Here is a 15,470-nt window from a genome sequence, read left to right as displayed (position 1 = left end):
TTTTATGGTACATAAAAATGCACCTCCAACAAAGCAGGAAGCCTCAGGATACCCTGCTTGGTGTACCGACCAAGAAAAACAAGAGAGGTACGTGGCCAATTTCTTCCAAGAAGAAGGCATGACATTATGCCCAGAGCATATCAAACCCAACCCCACAAAGCGCCAAATAGCAAAATTGTTTCTAAATTCTTTGTGGGGTAAGTTCGGTCAGAGAACCAACTTGCCCAACACCAGTGTTGTGAGAGACCCTGAAGAACTCTGGCTACCTCTTTTCTCCCACCTATGAAATTTTATCCTGCAACTTTGATGAGGCAGCCTGTGTATCTTAGAAGCACGCCAAAGAGTGTTACACGCTCTTGGGTAACACAAACATCTTCATAGCCTGTTTCACCACAGCTTATGCACACTTAGTATTGTATGAGCTGTTAGACAGTCTGCAAGACCGGTGTCTGTACCACAACACAGATTCCATGATATTTGTGAGCTGTGAGAGAGATTGAAACCCCCCACTAGGTGATTATTTAGGCGAGCTCACCAGCAAAACCCCACCAGTTGGACACATCGTGGAGCTTGTGTCGGCCGGTCCGAAAACCTATGGGTACAAGTTGTCCGGGGGAAAGGTTTGCTTGAAGGTAAAAGGGATTACCCTGAATGTGGCCAACTGTGAAAAAGTCAACTTTGAAAACTTGAGAGATCTTGTTCTAGATTATGGGGCAAACCCCGCTGGGGACGCCCCTAAAACAATTGTGATACAACAGCTCTCTATCGTCAGGAACAAAAGCAAGTGGATAATAGAAACCAAAGCCTTGAGAAAAATGCAGAAAGTTGTTTATGACAAAAGGGTCCTCACAGAAAACTTTAACAGTCTCCCCTATGGTTTTTGAATATGGATATGTGCTGGAAGCACCCCTTTTCTGTGATTTTGGCAGGTCCTAGCAACTGTGGTAAAAGTTACTTTATAAAAAACCTTCTGGATCACGCTGATAGAACGTTGTCTGTTATGCCTGAGAATATCGTGTGGTGCTATAGCTGTTGGCAGCCTTTGTATAAAGAACTGCTTTGTAAATATCCTTTTATCAAGTTTGTGGAGGGTCTACCGGACAGTCTCAGCGACGACTGTTTGTTTCCTCCTAATATAATAAATATGGCTGTGGTAGATGATTTGATGGACTCTGCTTGTGACAGCAGCAAAATCGAGAAAGCCTTTACCAAATACATGCATCATTGGAATCTTAGCCTTATGTATATAGTTCAAAATGTTTTCTGTCAAGGGAAAAGGAGCCGTACCATTACCTTTAACACAAAATACATGGTTTTGTTTAAAAACCCCAGGGATAAGCTACAGATAGTGTCCCTGGTACAGCAGATGCACCTGGGTAAGGCCCAGTTCTTTCTAGAAGCTTTTGAGGATGCCACTAAAACACCTTATGGGTATCTGGTGGTAGATTTAAATACTTCTACCCCGGATGCTTTTAGATTAAAAACCGGGCTTTTTCCTCCCAACCAACCTGCTGCTTACACTTTTAAAAAAGCAGCGGGCGGGAATAAAAAGAGATGATGTAACGGTGGCCTCTTCTTAGCTTTTGAGGCAGTGTAAGGGAAATATGTCTAACCATGTAAAAAAAAAATTTCCTCTCTTAAAACTGCTTCTTCAATCCTCCCCACAGCAGAGAAAAGCTATACTTTGCTCGGCCTCTGATGATTTAGTAGCAGCCATTTCAGAAATTGCTCTGAACACCTTAAAAGGAAACATCCCTTTGACACGGCATCAAATTTGTGTGCTGAAAAAGAGATGTGGGATCATAAAAAACCTAAGTAACAAAAGATTGCCTCTTAAAAAAAAAAAAAAGAAACAGCTGGTGAAACAGTCTGGGGGATTTATCGGCCCTCTGTTAAGTTTTGCTTTCCCTCTGATTACGGGGCTTTTGACTAGCTGGTATTGGAGCACAGCGAAAAAATGTTCTAGGTACCCAAGCATGAGCTGGAACAATTAAGGGCTCCCCCACCACTGCAGGAAAATATCAGAACCAAGGCAACCCGCTTATTGGATGCTGAAATGAGGGATATTCTCCAAAGCCTGGGTTTAGCAGAATATGATAAGGCTAAACTGTATGCTGCTGTGCTTCAGAAATACCTGACCTACGTAAAACAGGGTGATCTGGAGAGAGGAAAATTAACCCTGTTTTTGCCAGAACAGACCCCGCTAGAAGCCAGAAACCCCAACGAACCCCGACCCTGTCATTCCGGAAGTGTTGGATAATGTGCATGCCTGATACAGGAAAAATGCTAAAGTCTTGCTCGCTAAGCTGAGCAAGCACAAGGGTATTTCTTCTTGGAGGTTTTGTCTACAAAGGGTTGCTCGTCAAGGGTTCTAACATGCTCGACTTGGTTCGGGGAACCCTTCAGACTCGCACTGAGTCTAGTAAATGTCTGCTTAAAGGCTGGGACATCTTTATGAAAGCCATGGCCAAGCTGAATGTACCATCTTCTGTTATGGGCAATGCCGTGAATTGTGATCATCTGGAACGCCTGAAAGCATCTGTCTCAGACCAAAAAACACTAACAGCACTGCCTAAGAAGCAAAAAACTGTCTCTAAAAGCCATTGGCTTTCCATGTAAAGTTTTACGCTTTGAATTAAACTATTCTATACTGCTACAATTTTTGTCTACAGAGGATTTTTTAAAATGAACACACACACACACACACACACACACACACACACACACACACACGCTTTTAAATAGCAACAGCTTTCTTTACACAGCATCGGCTGAGTGTTTTATTTAGACAAAGCGTTCATGAAAGTCGTAGCAAGAAATACATGTCTGGGCATGTTGAAACATGTTTTGAGCAGGCCTGGCCACATGGAAATTTTTATATTTGCTTTTTACAAAATGCATCATCACCCTATCATTTTGTGCTAAATTGGTGGAATAATACAATTTTGAAATCTGTTCAAATGATAGCCCCTTGCTACAGCAGTGCAGGAAAAACACACAGTGGTATCCACAGGTGACAGATTGGGGGTCTTGTGACTGTTTCATCCGAAAAGCAGTGTCGGTAGTGTTCTTGTTTAAACAGACCATAATGCTTTGACGAAAGAGAGTGCTGTTTGGGGGGTGACCATACGAGTCAAAAAACTCCCCGCAGTTCCGGTCCTCCAGGTAAACAGCCAACTAGTGTTCTCTGGGTTGATTATCCGGGTGCATGTTGACCACCAAGCTGAGGGGCCTTTGAGACAGCCGAGTCTTAGGAAGCCAGTCGCAGGGGAAAATGTCTATGAAAGTTTCTTTGACATAAGGGTCTGAGGATAAAACCCTGGTGAGCTGTTCAGTGTCCATCTTTGCATGTAGTCAAACAGGACATTTCTCCTCTGATTTATTTCTATGATGTTGTCAAAGACCCCACACATGATCATGTTAACCGTGGTGGGCAAAGCTGCAGCAAAGTGTATTTCTGCTCTCAGGTTCCCGGTTTTAATGAGTGAATAATGATCAGCACGCTCCTGGTCAGGAGACAGGTCAAAGGCAAACAAGGTGTACCCCAGGGCAAACTCCTCACGGTTGATTATCAGGGCCCAGTCTTTCATGTGTTTACCGGCTGTCTGTACCAGCTGCATGTATTCTCTCACGCAGTTACTGTTCTCAAAATCTGGTTGCAGGGGCTTTGTCAGGGTTTGTTCTCCATTGATGTAGAGGGCCACAAAATTAATATTGTAATGTTCAAAGTTAAAGGGGTTAGCATAATTCGCACTAAAGGCATCGTTATCCATGAACCTGATGATGATGAGTTTGGGCAACTGTCCCAGAAACTGATTCTCCTGGTTGCTGACTTAGCTGCCAGCAGAAATACTAAACACTTTCATACCCATGTGGTCTATGGGGTATTTAGTGTTGGCTGTAAGCAAGGCCTCCGCATCGCCCAGTCGGACACCCAGGGCTACTTTCACTTTTTTTCACAAAAAGTGATTTTTAGTTTACATTGGCCAGCCACTGTAGCGCCCATCAAGCATCTTTGCCATGCCCGCAAGGCATCTTTGCGGCATGTCAGTTTAATTTTTGCATCCATGCCATTCAGCAACAGTTTTTCTTGAAAAAACAAATCGTTATGGAGATGACCAAGTGGCTCTATCTTTTTGCTTCGGTTTGTCAGTTTGCCTGTCTCAGAAACCCGTGATTATCGCCATCCTGTGTGACCATTTCATGATGTCTGGGGGTATCTTTGTAAAGCAGGGCGGCAGAAAATTGGGTGGCAAGGGTGTCACCGCTGTAGTAGAGAACTGATTCAATGAAGGCTCGGCAGTTGTAGCTCTGGCTTATGAGATGACCTCCCAAAGTGACATCCAGCTGACTGAAAACAGAGGCCAATGGGTAATTCACCAGACCCACCACTGCCCTGGCATCAAGATCAGTTCCATCGCCTTTTACAATCTTGCAGCAAAGGTACAGCAGCGTGTTGTTCAAATCCATGTAATCTTCACCATTCCTGGTTATGAAAAAGTCAAAGGGGCCAGACTCGGTAATAGCTGAGAGTGGGGGGTATGTCAACATATAGGCTTTTCTCAATGCAGGTCTGCATATGGGGCTATTTGAAACACATCCAGTTTGGATTTGGCATATCCTTCAGACCTGCACTGAACAAAGGCCATGGCGATTAAAATATATTTCTGTTTCCTCCAGGAGAGCGCCCCTTCTTTCTCCCAGGATGCTTCTTGGTTTTTTGTGTATGGCTGCCCCGTCGACTTAACCTCTTATTTTTAAGGGGTTGAGGAGGTCCTGTACATCCGTAGTGTGGTGTGTCTCTTTCTTTGAAAGCTTTTTCTTTGAATACACATGAGGCCGGACCCCTTCTGCTTTGCCGGCTTGACCACCTTATCCAGGACAGCTCGGGAGATATGACCGATCACATCTTTGGCTATGTTTTGCACCGCATTTTTAGCGTGGGGCTTAATAATCTCCAGACCCCTTCTCAAAAACGGAGTGGCTTTTTTAAAGAGGCTGTGGAATATGCCTCCCACGCCTGCCCAGTACATCACAGGCACCCCCACATATCCGGGAAGACCATACCCAGCCTGGGCTTTATAATAATTTCTGTACAAATTAGGGTCCCTATAGGGTCCCTATTTTTTTACCATCACCATTGTGCTTTTACTTGAGATTTTAAAATCTCAAAGTCTCTGGGGGCGTAGGTGAAGCTGAATGATCACCTTACCTCACCTTACCAAAGCTAAAAGAGATGTTTGTTCTGATCCATCTTTATTTCAATGCTGATTGTGTCAATGTGGTGCTGACTAATGGGGACATAATGCAGCTTGTTGTATGTGATGGTGACAAACTCGTTGTTGCTTCCATGAACAGAGATGCAGCGTAGTAAAGGAACTGAAAAGTCCCCGAGAAGCTGATGTTCCGTAATGTCTGTGTAGACATACGGCGAATTGAACCCACTGGTATTATTGGCTGGGAAGGGTAGTTTTTTAACAGAGGACCCGGGTAGCATTCCCAAAATATAGGATAGCTCACCACGGGTATAAAAAGCATAAGAGTTATCTTTGGTTTTAAGTCTCACTTTTCCGATCACTTGATCATAGTACATAACTAATTCAGGTGGAGTAGGGTGGATGGTAATTGTATAATTCATAAGATCCAGCAACTCTGTGATGGTTGCATAATACCCCCGATGCAGGACATACTCCCATTTTTTTAGTCCCAGAAATGATTTTGAAAGGGGTGTCTTCATTGATGTTGTTCCGGCTGTGTGAGTACTTTAGTTCTGCTAACTCTATCTCTCAGTTCCCCAGCAGATCCAGAGGTTTAAGCAGCTGTATGCTAAATTTCGAGTTGGTGTTCTGCGGACATCCTGGCACAAGCGTTGTTGGGCAAAGTGATGTAAAAGCCACCATCGCACAACTCAGCCTTCTGACTGAGGTACCCCTATATGTTACAAACTTGGGAGGATTCCACCCAGCTGTTAAATTTAGCTGGCCACCCCAACCATTTCACCAACAACTGCTTCTTTCTTCCCTTTCCTTTCATTGCTAGAACATTTTCAACCCTGTAAACTGTCCTGTTTGGGGTTCACTTTTTGTAGTTCTTCAAAAACCCTTGATAGGTTTGTCTTCATAATCTTTTAGGTGATATACAGGCATCTGCATGCATCTAAGGACTTCATCCACTATGAAAATCTCATCAGTGAATGTTTGTTCATAACCTTTTTCAAATCTCCTTTTGGTCCTAGACACCCTCATATGGTTTCCTTTTCTGAACACGGGTGCTGCTGCTCATAGCCCTGCTCTGTCACCTCCACAGCCTTGTAGCCCTGCTCTGTGACCTCCATAGGCTCATAGCCTGGGGTAGTGGTCATTGTCTTTGGACAAAAATGTTGCATCAGTCTTTGGTCTTGACCTGCTCTTTTGTACATGAACAAAAGCAGCTCACACAAAAGACCTTTACTTTCAGTGGGGTGCCAATGTGCAGGTTTTGAAAGCTCTCTATGAAGGAGTTGTCTACCTGCAAAGACATTGTTATTAACACAGGCCCAGACAGTTACAAGAAAAGCACCCCACAAAAATAATCTAAATTAGTTATCTCAGCCGAGTCCCTTGAGACAGAGTTGTCCACACTCTCCATAGGCAGGTTTGATATAGACTGCTTGAGTTCTGTCACGGACCCTGGTCTTGTTTCGGTAGACTTGACATCCATCTTGCACTCCTGAATCTCCTCCATGTCTGCCCCTGCTTGTCTTAGCACAGTCTCAGACAAACAGAGGGCTCGCTTGGGAAAGCAGATAGACCTGGTGGTCTTGCAGCCCATGTCCCCACCCTTCTACTCACTCCAGTTGGTTCAGCGTTATTTTTGGGGAGGTCTGAGGTCTCTGAAACCCCCGCCAATTGGTTAGGGGTGGTGGGGCGGGCTGTTAGAGGGGTCACCCCCTCCCACTGCCACCCCATAGGCCACACCTGTGCCCTGGGGGTTAGAGAAGTCTTTGGCCTGGTAGGTCATAACTGTACCACGTGGTCTAGGGCAGGTCTTGCAGCATGAGGGGGTGGGCTTTGCAGGGGCTGCATGGGCTGTCCTTCTGATGTCATGGACCATGTGGTGGTGGTGTCGCACACTATGTGACTGGAGGGCAGGGGTGGGGTTACCGATGTCATACACCGTGTGACTGTGGGTGGGGACAGAGTTGCTGGTTTTACACACCATGTGACTGGGGGATGGGGCGGGTTTGCTGATGTCACACACCATGTGACTGGGGTCAGGGGACAGGGTTGGTGATTTCATGCACCATGTGACCTTCCTTTTCCTTCTTTCTCCCCTTTTCTTTCATTGCTAGAACTTTTTCAACTCTGTAAACTCTGTCCTGTTTGGGGTTCACTTTTTGTAGTTCTTCAAAAACCCTTGATAGATTCATCTTCATAATCTTTTAGGTGGTATACAGGTGTCTGCACGTGTCTAAGGACTTCATCCACTATGAAAATCTCATCGCTGAATGTTTGTTCATAACCTTTTTCAAATCTCCCTTTGGTTCTAGACACCTTCACATGGTCTCCTTTTCTGAACATGGGTGTCCTTATCTATATAAATACCAACTTGATCTTTTTTGTGTACATTTTCTTCTATAAGTTATTTATATTGTACAGTGCCTAAGTTTCACCACTCACCTTATTAGTTTCACCATTGTGATGGTGAAGAAATGTATGTGTATTGAGTTTGACAGTTCCTGTATCTATACCAAACAGCGTGGTCTTTTGTGTACTCCTGACTTGATTCTGTGTAGTAAAAGGAATGGGGCTGTTAGAAGTTATTACAATTTTGCATTTATGTGGTGGGGTTTGTTTGTTTGTTTTCAGATGTTTTCAATAGCAATAACCTTTGTTTTTGGATCTCAGAATAATCTTTGTAGATAGAACCGTATATTTTGGTTAATTTTACGTGTTTTATCTGTAAAATATGTTGGTAATTTCCTCACACTATCTGTTCTGCCTTTATATAATGTTCCACTAGAAATATTTTATATTTTACATTAGAAAAGCATAAACAGAAAAGACCATTGTATGCGGTCTTTAAAGACCAGCCTGTATTATCTGTAACAATAGATAAATGTGCACATTTAATTTAAAGCTGGTGTCAGACATTCCTGTTTCAAGTTACTGGGAAACCAGCTGGCAACATATTATAATGAATCCTATAGGCAATTTTTTTAGTGCTTATAGATTGTATTAGTTAAATTCCAGAAAAAGTTAAGGGGCCCACAAGCATTTCTTGTCCTATCCTGTCCCGTCCTTTAATGAAGAAGCCACTACATGCCAAGGGGTGTGGTGAGGTCAGATGCCTGTGTTCCCCTATTGGGTGATGTCTCTCTGTCTGTCTCTGTCTTCTTTCTCTCTGTCTCTCAGTGGGCACTGGCATAGTGGTGAGGAAGCAAGAAGACTTTTGTGCCCTGAGAAGGCAACTACCATATTTACTCAAGTATAAAATGAGCCTGAATTATAAGATGACCCAATAGTTCGAGTAAGTGTGGTAGATGCTAGCAAGGTGTGTAGCATAAACACGTGGCTCAATAAAGAGCTAGAAATGCACAATTTTATGTAAAATTATCCCTAAATGTTTGCTATTGTTTTGCAAAATAACATACATATTTATGTAGAAATATGAGGGTACTATGTGTATATATAAACATAACGATCCCTTCTGGCCCCTCTTAATTTACATTCTCATGACTGATGATTATCTTGGGCTGAAGAGAAGAAACTCTTACACCAATTTATTAGTAACTTAACCTGCCTAGAGCGCTGTGTTCTATTCATATTATAATTGTGTTATTTTAGTTTTAACACCTGGATAATTAAGATTATTTTGCTAGTAGATTCCCTCCAAGGTTTAGGGCACTGGATTAGCAAAACCAGCCATTCCACTAGAATGGAAAAGCTTGCTGAATATATCTTCTGTTTCTGCTGCCTGCCTTCTCAGATGTGTAGTGTTACTAGGCTGTTTCTGTTCTGAAACCTGAACTTTGCAACCTTAACTCTAACAGGTGATACTGAACGATAATTCTACACCTCCCTTATTTGTTAATAGCTTTGCTTAATGGTAGGCATAGGGCCAGAGGAAGAAGCCAGTGATCTTTATCCTGCTGCTCTTGTCATCGTGCCAAACAGTCTTGGTCCTCATTTAATGCAAGTTTTGAAGTAATCCTAAAAACGAGGTCTCTCACATTGTACCAGTATAATGTAGATTTAATCAGGCATTGGTGTTCATGTGATGAATGCTTGTAAGCTCCTAAAGTGGAAGAGGGGAAAACCCCCCCAAAACAAATGATAAAACCTTCTTGGTTAAACCACTGATATGTCTTTAAGAAAAAAATTGCTTAACCTTGCAGTGTAGTGATAGCACAAAAAACTAAATATCTGTAGCTAGCAATAAAAAAAAATGCTTCCTCCCCCCACTCCCCCCCACATATCAAAGTAAAGCAGGCGGCCAAGAGACCTCTTGTTCATTTTCAATTTACCTCCATATGACTTCATGACTCTGACAATAAGAAACACTATATTCCTCCATCCCTGTGGCTCTCTTGTAATTTATTTACCTGGGGAAGATCTGTTCAGATATAGCATCTGGCTTTCAATGATTTCCTGCTTTAGCCAGCTGGATTGACTGAACCAGAAGGAGGTCAAGTTTGTTGCCTGAGGTCACACAATGAATGAATGGCTGAGCCTGGATTTAAAGTTAGATCTCGAATACTCCCTTTTGGTTCCTAGTCACTTTTCATAAATGCTTGTTTAAAATGTCAGGTATATTTGGGGATAATGAATCTGTGTTATAAGAATGGCAGCAAATTATAATGATTAACTTGATACCCAGCATGCATACATAGACCTTGCAAATGTTTTCTAGACCATTTATAGCAGGTTGTGAACAGCCTTTGAAAGAAAAGGGTACAGTTTTTCTTTTTCTTTTTTCTTTTCCCCCTCGAATATTAATATATACTAATAATATGGTACCCCCCCCCAGTATATATAATATGAAGCTTCAGGAAGGGAACTGGGGATGTGGAGAGAAGAGTGCCAGTCTTATGAGTTAACTAGTCTCAACAGTTACCAGACAAAATAAAAATGTAATTCTATTCCTTTTTTCATTTGTTAAATACTGCCTAAAAGATGGCCACTGGGATTCCATGGGCATAGCAGATGCAGGAACAAGTCCTCAAATGATTTTTTGATGATTCTGTATATTTTCTTCTCTTCTATAAGATAAGTCAGTTGTGTCAAAGGCTTTAGGGGGAGAATTTCTGTTTATAAGTAATATAATTTCAAAGCATTACTCAAACATCTTAATGTCAGAAGTGCAAGGCCAATGCTACTGAGTCATCCAAAATAGAAATGTGAACTATGGACAAATGTAACTTGTAGATTCTTTCTCTTTCCATTTTTTTCTTTGGCCAAAATAAGGGGGGAGGAGGGAGAAATCCTTTTGGATCAGCCAAAACATTTTTGTTTTACTTGCCATGAAAGTTTTTTTTTTGTTTTTGTTTTTGTTTAATTTCTAAGGGATAAATTTAAGAAAATTGCAAAATAAAGAACTTCAAAATAATTAAAATGAGAAGTTTAAACATTTTAGTCGAACCTATTTGTAGATTTCAGCACAGATGCATTAATTGTTTTGGCTGACTTAAAATACACATTTGTACCATTAATGCAAATAAATATTTGTATTTAGCTGAAAAAAATCCCCATTTTAATTTATTTAGGGTGAGTCACTAGGTAAGTGGGTTTTTTTCAACTGGGGTATCATGAAATCATTTTAAGGGTGATGTGGGTGTGCCATGCAATATCAATACTGTTACATAAGCAAGTACCTATACATACATGATTTGCAAAGTAAAAGATGATAAACCCAGAGATTTCAAGTAGGAATCTATAGTTGCAAAACTATTCTGGCTTGGTGTGGTCTTTCTGAATTCCTTGCAAAGAAGAATTCATATATTATTTTTACATCATCAAAAATGAATTAAATTTAGTTTTTGAAATGGGGTGCTGCTAAATTCACAGAAGTTATGCATGTTGGGTGCATGTGCAGTGAAGCTGCTCCTATGCGTTATAATTACAGTGCGTTGGAGCAGACTCGATTAATTGAGTCTGCTAAAGCATGATAAGGACTATGCTCCAGCAAATTCCAGTGTCACATATATCAGTGATCCTGCAATGAAAAATGGTGGTGGGGGAGCTGTAACTACAACTCGTTCAACAAGCTTTACTTAAAGCATCCTCGCTGCTATTTTTCAGTGCAGGGAAGCTGGTACATGTGATGCTCCAGGCACTTTAATCAGAGTGACCCTAAGAGCTGCTCTAGTTAAAGTGCCATCCACCCCCTGACTCCCATGTATAAGCACCCCTTGAGTCTAAAAATGTTGAGAGTGACTCCACTAGATGCTTAGCAGAATATTTCTGTCAGTCAGACTAAAAGGGTTGAACTTCTTTATTCCAGGAAATTCCGTACTTGTCATATGTATGTCTGTAGAGGGACCCAGGACGAGCGGCCACACCAGGATTAGACCCGTGTGCCACGTGCTCAATGAATGTCTAATTCCCCTATTTTTGCATCTTGCCCACTATGACTTGGTGTTACTGAAAAATGTCAGGAGGTGCACCTGCTAATCTGGGGTTCATTGAGTCAGCGTAGGTCATGATGTCCACAAGTCTTCTGTGGAGCTCCACCTCCCCTACGCCCCACCCCTTTTCACTTGGGTTCTGTCAGTGATCGGAGTAAGCTCCTGGTCTCACTAGGCATCCAGCTTCACTTGTTAGCTGGAAGGGTCTGCAGTGGAAGAAAATGAATAAATTAATATGGCTTAAATAATGTTGTCTGTGACTGCTTTAGGCCTCCTTTTGGCCCAGCAGCGTACCTTGGCTGTTTTGCTTGAGGCAGCCAGGGCTCTTCGGGGATTGCATCCTTCTATGAGCCTAGTCCAAGTAGGCTGTCCTGTCCTGGGCCAAGCCCTTTTGGTAATCTGGGGCCATGGGTATTATGGACCCCCATGGTGTCCCTAAAGATACCTGACCTCCAATGGCTGTGGGATGGTCAGGGTTTCATAGGGAGAGCCAATGTCTCACTGGTCCTTGATCCCACGTCCCTGACTCTGGTGGGCTAGTGCCTATACTGGTATTCCCCCCCACCCCTTTCTGGCACTGGCATTGTTTTATATAGGAAGTTCTGTGTTGGGCTGAGCCAACCTCGATCCCTGCCTGCCTCCATGATCACTACCAAGTGTTGAGAGCCCCAGAGGGACTCATCAGCCCTTGCTCCTGTGGCTTCTGGGCTCTAGGCGGCACTGCCTGCTCCAGGTACCTACCTGCTTCTCAGGCTGGGTCCAGGTTCCAGCCCTCTCTCTAGCCTGGAGAAGGGGCCTTCTGAGAGCATGCTTTCCACTAGCTACTCACCCTACCCTGGGAGTGCGGTTGCGCTGGAGTGCCCTGGGGTCCTGCGGGCTTGCTGCTTTTTCTTTGGACTGGTTGTGAGTCTGCTGCCTGCAGAGCATGCTGGCAGTCATCATCTTGGTAAGTAAGGGGCTCGGCAGGGTCCCTGTTATGTTTATCCGTGGATCAGACACTGTCCCTAATTTTCATTATGCAAATAGGATGGATGGAATCCTTCTGTATAGAATGGGGAGGTTCAGAGGTTCTTCAGCCACATCTCTTTTCTGCTTGGGTGTGCGTGCACACATGCAAACACCAGTTAAGCTTTTTTTTTAGTTGGGACATCAGGATTCAGGATGAGTGAGCAAAGGAGAAGTTTTTATTTAGCAAATGATCAACCAGGTTTATACACCTGTGATAGGTAAGAGCTTTGCATATTTTGTACTTGTTTAGAAAGGCTGAAAAAGGGAAGGGGGAAGCTGGGTTTAAAAAAAAAAATCTGTTCTCCAACTAAAGTGGAAGAAAATCTCTGGAGGAATTCTTTTGCACATTGACTTTCAATCAGGTTACTCATTTTGTGATTTGTCTTATGGACAGTGAAATAAGGAAAAGACTAATGCTTGAACCTTTTTCTCATTCCTTCCCTTTCCTGAGTGCTGGTTGCAGAGCCCTGTCACTACTTGGATAGCAAGAGCGGGTAAGAACTGATTGAGGGGAAAGAAGTTACTCCTTAGTTCAATAGAGACATTCAGGACGTTAAATTGGGTTCAAAATGGCCTCCTGATTTAAACTTAGTTCAGCCTCGTGCCAACCTTATATTTTCAGACCTGTCTCAGTGACAGGCAGTCTGTCTAAACCTGTAACTGAACAGAAGTTCCATGCACAGAAACTGGTCTAAGAATTGCAGAACCCAGTTTAAGATAAGCCTGAATCTATGTAGTATCAGACTCATTCAACTTGCGTCAGATCAGTGCATGGAACTTCTGTCCACTTTGGTTCCAGTGCATGGAACTTCTGTCCCTGTGCAGCCCCAGGGCTGGGAAAATCAAACTACTGGCCCCAGCTCCAGGACTGCTCTTTTTTCACTCCTCTCTTCCCCTGAAGTGGTCCATTTTTTGCTGCCCCCCTGCTCTTTGTTCCCTCCCACAGCCAGTGCTCTCAACCCCTCCCTCCCACAAGTCGCTCTGGGTGCAACTGGTTTTATCAGCATTCACTGCTGCTGGAGCCAAACAAGTAAGTTCCAGTGGGTGGGGGTGTAAGTTTACTGGTGGGGGACTCTATCCCATCCCACTTGTGGGTCACACCTGCTCCACCTACCCCATCTGTAGGTTGTTCTGCTTCCCCTAACCCTTCTGGGTCATACCTGCCCCCCCACCACATCTGAAAGTCATGCCTACCTCTGCCCACCCCACCTGTAGGCCATGCTTTCCCCACCTCCCTACCCCCCGGTTGTTCCTGGTCCCCCTGTCCTTCATAGGTCATGCCTGCCCCCTGTCACCCCACCCCTGGGTCATACCTTCCCCCATCCACCCCTCATGGGTTGTATCTTCCCTCCCTCCCCTAGCAAACCCCCAATCCCTTCCAGCCTGCTGGACCTGCAACCTCCTGGCTAGCCCTCCCCATTCTCACTTACCTGAAATTTGGCAGTCATTTTGAATCAATTTAACCTGCCCCTAACATCCTTGAATGTCTGTATTTAGCCTTATATGGGGCCTAGTACAGACATGGGGTCTAGTACAAGAGGCCTTATATGGGGCATTTGGATGCCAGGACAGAACTGTTCATCTACTGGCTGAGCAGCTGCAACATGAGTGTCGTGTGCCTTTGAACCTGGATGCCACTGAGTGCTACCTGTTTCACATGGCTCTCTTGGCTTGTATCCTACACAGCATCTGTCAGGTCAAGGGGTAACATTTTCTAGAGGCCTGTGCAGAGAAAGCTGGGTGCTTTGGGAGCCACTCTGCAAGACTAGACTCAGAGCTCTTGAGGCACAACTCAGGACATTCTTGTTAGAGGTGCTCTGGCAAACCACTTTCACTGGTGCTGGGCCACAGTTTTAGAGGAAGCTGCAATTGAGTAAGGAGTGAGTAAGGCACATGATGCATGGTTCTTGTGGCTCTCAGAACTTTGCATTAAACAGCCAAAAACCTGTGTGCTTTCTGTATTGTACTTGGAAAAAGGGGTTCTACAGGCTATGGCTGAATGGACTGCTGTCAGGAGCAGGTTGGAAGGCAAAGGAAGGGGCTCCAGAGATGTTGCATCCAGGTTTAGCAGGAGACAGCAGTGGCAGTGGGTGGGTTTGCTCCCTGCGTGGGCTGGTAGAGAATAGTTGAGGAGAGGATCACACGGGGGAGGAACCGATCCTATTGCCTTTGCTGTTCCCTGCCGAGTCTGGCTGGTGTGGGACAGCAGCAGCTCTGGAGCTCCTTCTCCTCCCAACAAGATTTGGGCCCCTTATTTATAGTATAGGTGTCAACACATTTTTGTTACTGTGTATAAAGAGGTGCCCTGATGTTTGATAACTGCTGTGTAATCTTAACTGGTTTCAAAGGACTGAGCCCAGACTTTGAGATATTTATAAAGTCTTTAGAGTTTGGAAGAATGGAAGGACAACTGAGAAGATGGTTTTGACCTGTGGGAAAAGAAACAAACTGACTGGTTTTCTGCTCTAGTTGCTAAAATCTAGTCACAATGACTCCTATAACACCTCCCTTTCTTTTTCTCTCTCTCCCTCTCTCGTGTAACTGAAAGTCATTGTTGAGACACGTTGACACTCAGATGAATCTGAAAACCAAGAAAGGTTCAAAGAGCCAGTCCTACCAAAATTAAATACAACAAAAGAATATGGTCAATATATCAATGGCAAAATACAGAAAAGTTATAAATGACTAAATGGTACAGATAAAGCATATCAAGCAAGTTATTAAAATTTATAAAATGCACATTTATTTTGAGGCATAACAATCCAATATCTGAAAGCAATTTAATCTTAAAATTTCTAAGTCCTAATGTCTTAAAAAGCCTCTACATGGCCAGCTAGTTAGGGAAAGAACCTTCTTA

The sequence above is a fragment of the Alligator mississippiensis genome, chromosome 2 (assembly GCF_030867095.1).
Source record: "Alligator mississippiensis isolate rAllMis1 chromosome 2, rAllMis1, whole genome shotgun sequence".
Taxonomy (NCBI): Eukaryota; Metazoa; Chordata; order Crocodylia; family Alligatoridae; genus Alligator; species Alligator mississippiensis.
Note: the sequence above shows the minus strand (reverse complement) of the source record.